The sequence below is a fragment of the Convolutriloba macropyga genome, chromosome 8 (assembly GCF_964194025.1).
Source record: "Convolutriloba macropyga chromosome 8, txConMacr16.3, whole genome shotgun sequence".
NCBI classification, from domain to species: domain Eukaryota; kingdom Metazoa; phylum Xenacoelomorpha; order Acoela; family Convolutidae; genus Convolutriloba; species Convolutriloba macropyga.
The window spans coordinates 14,048,475-14,056,393 of NC_134475.1; positions in this window are offsets into that span (position 1 = coordinate 14,048,475).

Genomic DNA, 7,919 nt, shown 5'->3' on the forward strand with positions numbered 1-7,919 from the left:
TGCTGTTTGGTCTCCAGCAATTGATCACCTAATCTTTGACTTTCAAGTTTTAACTGCCGGAGATCCGCTTCGAGCCGAGCCCCGGCTGTTCCCAGCCTTTCCTGTTGTTAATCTTCTTTTGTTGTTCCTCGATTCTGTGTTGAATCTCACTTAACTCCCCAACGCTGATTGCGGCTCTATCCACTATATGGGTGGTTGCAGCTGCGTTATTGGCACCACGTACTTTTTGTTTGAGGTTACTCCAACATTCCGATACACTTGGTGCCTGACTATTGACCTGACCTCGAACAACTCGGGTAGATAGTAGCCATAATCACCGATTTTTGCTTCTACCATTCCTACATATTATACACGTAAATTAGTTTAATGTATCATCTCAATTTCTGCCATATCTGGTACAGATTTTGCCTTTTTTGCTTTTATAACTACGATGTTTGTTTCACAATCAAACCGTTCAACTGTTCTTTTTCTTGTCAATTTTTGTTCCTTTGTACGTTGTTTTAGATGATGAAAATAACCTAGTTCCCCCATTGGGTTATTTGGTTGCAGTGCAATTACATGATTGGTGCCACTGCGTAGCATATCGATTGAGAGAAACACGCGTACCAAACAAAATATGATTTTAGATCCAATAAAAATAGTAATCAAACTGATGGTTGTTTCCCTGGCCACATGCCAGATTTGTTTCACTTCTTTACCCAAGTATTCAAAAATCAGCAATTCATGCCTCTGATGATTGTACTTTAAGTCCGTGTTGAAATACTCTAGAGTCTCATGCTCATATAAACCTCCTTGTCCCAGGAAAACTTCTCTTCCTGTTATCGTCTTTCTCGAATGCCTTAATCTTTGGACCCTTTTGCTGAGTTCCAGGTCCTTGTCATTGAAAAACCCTTCCATTGGAGCCAAAGTTGACCAATTGACGTTAACTCTATAATTAGGCATATCATTGGGTTTTTCAATCAATTGTATTTTTTGCCCATATGTGATCCATGACCCATTCCGCAATTCAAGAGCGTTCGGGTACATGGGGTTGCAATTAATCAGTGTGAAATTTCTATAGAATGCTCTAGAAATGGGGTCCACGTATCTAATTATTTCTGAAGTATTGTGAGAAGACACCCTAATTGGTACTTCCTCCGTACAAAACTGATTTTCGACAACATGTACGATTACTTTAGCGCATCTCTGGACATAAAGTATTCCTCCCGCTATTTCTGTGTGTGTACCCAGTGCGTTTTGTTGACTTAAGAAAATTTGGTGTGAACTTTCGTTAATTGACGTCGTTAGAATCATAGCTCTGTGCAGTTTTTCTATGTGACAATTAAATAACTCTATTTGTTTCATGTTTTCAAACATGCCTCAAAAATCCAACACAAAAAGTTGGTCGAGTTTTATGTCCCTGAGATCTGTCTCAGATATATTTGTTGTTGAAAAATTTTGTTCCGTGGCCGTCAACTTTTCCGTTGTGTAAAACAAATTTCTGTGGTTTGTTTCAAAAAGCAGAAAATTGTCTATATGTTTTGTCTTGTTCTTCAACAGGACAACTAAATTTCTTTTTCTGTCTAATTTGCTCGTCAAGTACTTTTTGTTTCCAGCGCGGACCATTTTTGCTGTTATCGAGTCTGAAAATTTAACGATTGTTAAGATGTTTAGTTTTTTGTCTTGGTCGAACAGATATTGTACTGAATCTATTTCAATTGTGTCTCCTTGATATAACAAGGTCTGCTCCTGTTTCAAAGGGTCTTTAAAATATAACCATGTTCCTTCATTTGCTTCCCTAGTTTCAATGAACAAAGTCCCCTTGAAAATTTCAGCATTTATCATGATGTTACCTTTCTGTGTTTCACCTTTTGGATTGATCCAATCCACGTGGTAGACATAATTCACCCTTTCTCATCTCCGCCTTTCATGAAAGTTTTTGATATCTTCTGAACAAATTCAGCGTCGGTTCGGTCAACATTCATCTCGTCTTTGGGAGCATTGAATTCAAAATCACCAAGATCCGCTAACCGCGCTTTGTGTCCCTGCCATAGATTTTGACAGACTGACTCTTTTATTTGGTAAAACGTCGGAATTATTTTTGATTTTTCGTTTAAGTAAGTTGCGTCGTCATACCAACTACTCTTTTTCAGTCCTTTTTCTTGTCAATATTTGTTCCTTTGTACGTTGTTTTAGATGATGAAAATAACCTAGTTCCCCCATTGGGTTATTTGGTTGCAGTGCAATTACAGGATTTTTGCCACTGCGTAGCATATCGATTGAGAGAAACACGCGTACCAAACAAAATATGATTTTAGATCCAATAAAAATAGTAATCAAACTGATAGTCATTTCCCTTGCCACATGCCAGATTTGTTTCACTGCATTACCCAAGTATTCAAAAATCAGCAACTCATGCCTCTGATGATTGTACTTTAAGTCCGTGTTGAAATACTCTAGAGTCTCATGCTCATATAAACCTCCTTGTCCCAGGAAAACTTCTCTTCCTGTTATCGTCTTTCTCGAATGCCTTAATCTTTGGACCCTTTTGCTGAGTTCCAGGTCCTTGTCATTGAAAAACCCTTCCATTGGAGCCAAAGTTGACCAATTGACGTTAACTCTATAATTAGGCATATCATTGGGTTTTTCAATCAATTGTATTTTTTGCCCATATGTGATCCATGACCCATTCCGCAATTCAAGAGCGTTCGGGTACATGGGGTTGCAATTAATCAGTGTGAAATTTCTATAGAATGCTCTAGAAATGGGGTCCACGTATCTAATTATTTCTGAAGTATTGTGAGAAGACACCCTAATTGGTACTTCCTCCGTACAAAACTGATTTTCGACAACATGTACGATTACTTTAGCGCATCTCTGGACATAAAATATTCCTCTCGTTATTTTTGTGTGTGTACCCAGAGCGTTTTGTTGACTTAAGAAAATTTGGTGTGAACTTTCGTTAATTGATGTCGTTAGAATCATAGCTCTGTGCAGTTTTTCTATGTGACAATTTAATAACTCTATTTGTTTCAGGTTTTCAAACATGCCTCAAAAATCCAACACAAAAAGTTGGTCGAGTTTTATGTCCCTGAGATCTGTCTCAGATATATTTGTTGTTGAAAAATTTTGTTCCGTGGCCGTCAACTTTTCCGTTGTGTAAAACAAATTTCTGTGGTTTGTTTCAAAAAGCAGAAAATTGTCTATATGTTTTGTCTTGTTCTTCAACAGGACAACTAAATTTCTTTTTCTGTCTAACTTGCTCGTCAAGTACTTTTTGTTTCCAGCGCGGACTATTTTTGCTGTTATCGAGTCTGAAAATTTAACGATTGTTAAGATGTTTAGTTTTTTGTCTTGGTCGAACATATATTGTACTGAATCTATTTCAATTGTGTCTCCTTGATATAACAAGGTCTGCTCCTGTTTCAAAGGGTCTTTAAAATATAACCATGTTCCTTCATTTGCTTCCCTAGTTTCAATGAACAAAGTCCCCTTGAAAATTTCAGCATTTATCATGATGTTACCTTTCTGTGTTTCACCTTTTGGATTGATCCAATCCACGGGGTAGACATAATTCACCCTTTCTCATCTCCGCCTTTCATGAAAGTTTTTGATATATTCTGAACAAATTCAGCGTCGGTTCGGTCAACATTCATCTCGTCTTTGGTAGCATTGAATTCAAAATCACCAAGATCCGCTAACCGCGCTTTGTGTCCCTGCCATAGATTTTGACAGACTGACTCTTTTATTTGGTAAAACGTCGGAATTATTTTTGATTTTTCGTTTAAGTAAGTTGCATCGTCATACCAACTACTCTTTTTCAGCACAATTACCGTATATGCAGCCCTGCACATGCAGTATTATAGTTTACTCATGCTGCTTTTGGCGTAGATCAGTCCTCCTTTGTTTACCTGCTCCTCATTTATATGGGACGTTTCACATTTTGTCGGTTCCGTCATTGCAACTTTCTGCGTCTGTAGAATTTTCTCAAAATCATACCCCGCAATCTCCAAGGATTGTGATAAACCTAATATGCTAACCGACTGAAGAAGTTTCCAGTTCAGCTGCACGATCCAACGTGGGTTCCACGCCCTCTGCATTTCGTATCACCTTTTAAAAAAACATCATTATCAAATTTTTCAGCTGAATCGTTATCCTTGAATAAAAAATAGTCCTTCAGTTTCCGTAGTTCTGTTATTCCCGACGCACTTCTTGTCTCATAGCGTCGTTCGGCGACAATTTGCGAAGTACAAGCCGTGCTCCTATTTGGAAATTCTTCGCCTTTACTCCTTTTGGATGTTGACACCAGACTATCCCGCTTCTGCTGTGTGGCTACTTTGGGCGCAGGTATCTTTGTGCTTCTGCTCTTATTGTTGGTTTAGTATTTATTGCTTCTCTTGTACTCCCACCCATAGGTGTTTGAAACGATTCGTTGACTGTCTCATTGTGAGTTGCATTATTAGGATTAATTTGACTAATATTTCCTTCGATTTGAACTTCTCTTCTTTCTGCGTCAATCAATTTTGGGGTCACCACTTCAATTTCCACAAAATCATTGTCCTCAGTAAGGTTGTTTTGTGTTATTCTTGGTTTAATCTTTCCCTTCTTAGGTTCTGTTTTATCAGTGGTAGCACTTCTACTGTTAAAACGTTTGAGTCGATCGTAGTGGATCTTTTGTTGTTTTTTTGTTTTCACATCCTCAATAACAAAGTTCAGATTGTTTATTATTTCACGTATTACCTGCGGTCCGCTGTAAAAGGATTTAAATTTCTTTGTCTGGCCAGTTTTTATTGTGGGGTTGATCACCATCACTAAATCACCTACTTCATATTGTGGTCCAAATGTGCTACGCTCATAGTAGGTTTTTTTGTTTTTCTTGCTCCACATCCGTGCTTTCCCGTACCAGCTCATGGAACGGTTGTAGTTCGTCTTTCAAACAACCAACGTAATCATTCAAAGTTGGGTAGATTTTGATTTGTATTGTTTGATACATGCAATCAATTGTCAGCGCGCATGATCGTCCAAAAAGGAGGTAAAAGGGGCTGTACTTCGTAACAGAGTGAATTGATGATCTGTACGCCATCATTACTAGCGGAAGGTAGTCGCTCCAGGTGTTGTGATGTTCACCCACATATTTTGCAAGAGTCTCTTCGATTGTGCGATTGGTGCGCTCTATCATTGCGTTTCCTTAAAGGTGATAAGCTGTTGTTGAAGTCCTGTTAATTCCCAGCTCTTTACACATGTTCCTGAGAAGATTCGACATAAAAGTGCTGCCCTTGTTGCTATGAAGATTTGCCGGACAACCAAATCTTGAAACCCATAAGTTTAGAAAGGCCTTAGCTACCGTTGAAGCTTCTTGGTTGCTCATGGGAATTGCTTCATACCATTTTGTAAACTGATCTCAAATTAACAGAATGTATTTGTTTCGGCTGGACTCGGGTAAAGGTCCCATAATGTCTAAGGCAACTTGCCAGAACGGATGACCTGGTTTCCACGTTGTCAGGTTGTGTATGTGTTTCTGGTGTAGAGATTTCTTTTGACAGCATTCTTTGCAAGAACTTACCCACTCGTGGACATCTTTTTTCATCCCGGGCCAGTAGAATTGTTCTCGAACCCGATCAAATGTCTTGGCCATACCAAAATGTCCGCAATGTTCATGAAAGAAAGGCAGCATTTCTTTCAAAAGTGATCTCTGAATGACTATTTGTGTTAAGTTATTAAATTTGTCAGTACGTTTCTGTCTCTTGACTAGATCATTTTCAATCCGTAGGTTTCTGAATCAGTTCAAAGTTTCCACAGTGCCCTAGAGGCTCCTGCCATTTGTTTTCTTTGAGGGCGTTTCCCGTTCTCAATCCAGTTTTTCAGTATAATGAGGTCGGCTGCATTATTCTGATGTTCAACTAGTTGTTCAACAGATTTCTTTAGTCCAATTGACCAGATAAATTTTTCTTCCGTATTTATTTGGTTCACTTGATCGCAAATCTTTGACTTGGTCTTCAGTCTTTGGAACTCTCGACAGACAGTGAGGGATCTTTTTTTCCGCTTGGTGTTTGATTTCAAAATCAAAATGTCCGAGCTTTTCTATCCATCTGGCCAATAATCCGTCTGGTTCCTTAAAACTATAAAATCACGTGAGGGCCCTATGGTCAGTAACATTTAAAAATTTTTGTACCAGAAGATAATTTCTGAAGTGTTGAGTGAAATAAACTATTGCAAAAAGTTCTCGTTTTGTCGCAGAATAGATTTGTTGACTTTTGCTGAGCCTTTTGCTTGCGTAAGCAATAACTCTTTCACCCCATTGTTGTCTTTGGGAAATAATTGCGCCAATGCCAAACAAACAGGCGTCGGTGGTTAACGTATAGGGATCCGTGTCATTCGGATAACCCAAAATTGGTGCTTTCTGTAAAGCTTGTTTTAGCTGTTCAACTGCTGATTCACATCCCTTGCTCCAAGTAAAACGTTCTTTTTTGTTTATTAGCTTATAAAGCGGCTCTGCTATTTTTCCGAAATCTTGTATGAATCTTCTGTAAAAACCTACTAGTCCTAATATAGCTCTCAATTCTTTTATTGTTCGTGGGCTTTTCATTTTATTGACCGCCGCTACGTTCTCCGGATCCACTTCTACGCATTTATTTGATACAATGTGTCCCAGGAAATGAATTTTTTCCTGAAAAAAACCTGCATTTTGAGCCTTTTATTTTCAATCCAGCGTCTTTAAGTCGCGCAAGTACGAGATATAGGCGGTTGAGATTATCCTCAAAGGATCTACCGAAGATGATTATGTCATCCAGGTATAATAAAGCCACTTCATAGGAGAGTCCCGACATGATCAATTCCATTAGATTTTGGAAAACTCCTAGCGCTGACGCCAAACCCATGGGTAGTCTCTTCCATTTGTAGAGTCCCATTAGAGTTACAAAAGATCTTTATCGAGTGCCATTTGAAAATGTCCCGATGTCAAATTGATATTGGAAAAGTAACAATTTCCGTCTAGAGAATCAATAACGTCATTTATTCTTGGTAGCGGCCAACTGGTCTTCTCGATTTGTTTATTCAAACCTCTGTAATCTACAACTAGTCTGTAGCTGCCATTTTTCTTCTTCACAAATATTGATGGTGGTGCCCAATACGAATGAGTTGGTTCAATTAATTTTGCATCCTCTAGATCCTCGACAATTTTTTTCATTGCTTTTCATTTATCGAAGCTCATACTGCAATAACTTCTTCTGAACGACTCTGCATTTTTGTTGAGTTTAATCTTCTGTTTAATTTTGTTACAATATCCTAAGTCATTTGAGTTTCGTAAGAAGACTTGTTGTTGTCTCGTGAACAATTCCTGTACTTTCTCTTTCTGCTGGTCATTTGGTTTAGGACCTTCCAAGTTTGCGTGTTTTCGCATTTGAAAAGTTTCCAATGTTTTCGGCTTATTTTGATTTGTGAAAATTCCATTCACAACTAAGTTCTGTTTGTTTTCAAAGTAAGTTCCCACCCACTTTAGTGCTTTTACACACGGTTACTGGTGCGTCCGTTAGATTTAACACTTTTTATCAAACTCCAACCATCTTTCATTGATATCAAACAGGCGGCTAAAAGCAAACCAGTCTTTAATTCAAAATCTTCTATTGCTTCCACTAATCCTTCCACTCCCGGAATTTCTTCTCTGTTTTCATCAGCTAATCTAATTTTCATTAGATTTTTGTTTTTACTCTGTATATAAGTGTTTTGTCCGGCAATTGCAAGAATTTGAACACCTTGCGTTTTCTCTGTGGTAAGCGGTATTGAAATTTTACAGTGACTGCTATATAGTTTCTCTTCGTGGAAGTTCAATACAAATTTATTGGTTTTCAGGAAATCAATTCCCAGCAGACATCCTATACCTTCGTCTGCCGTTATCACAAACTCTTGTTCAACCTCGGTTAGTCTTGGTTGCAACTGTACCA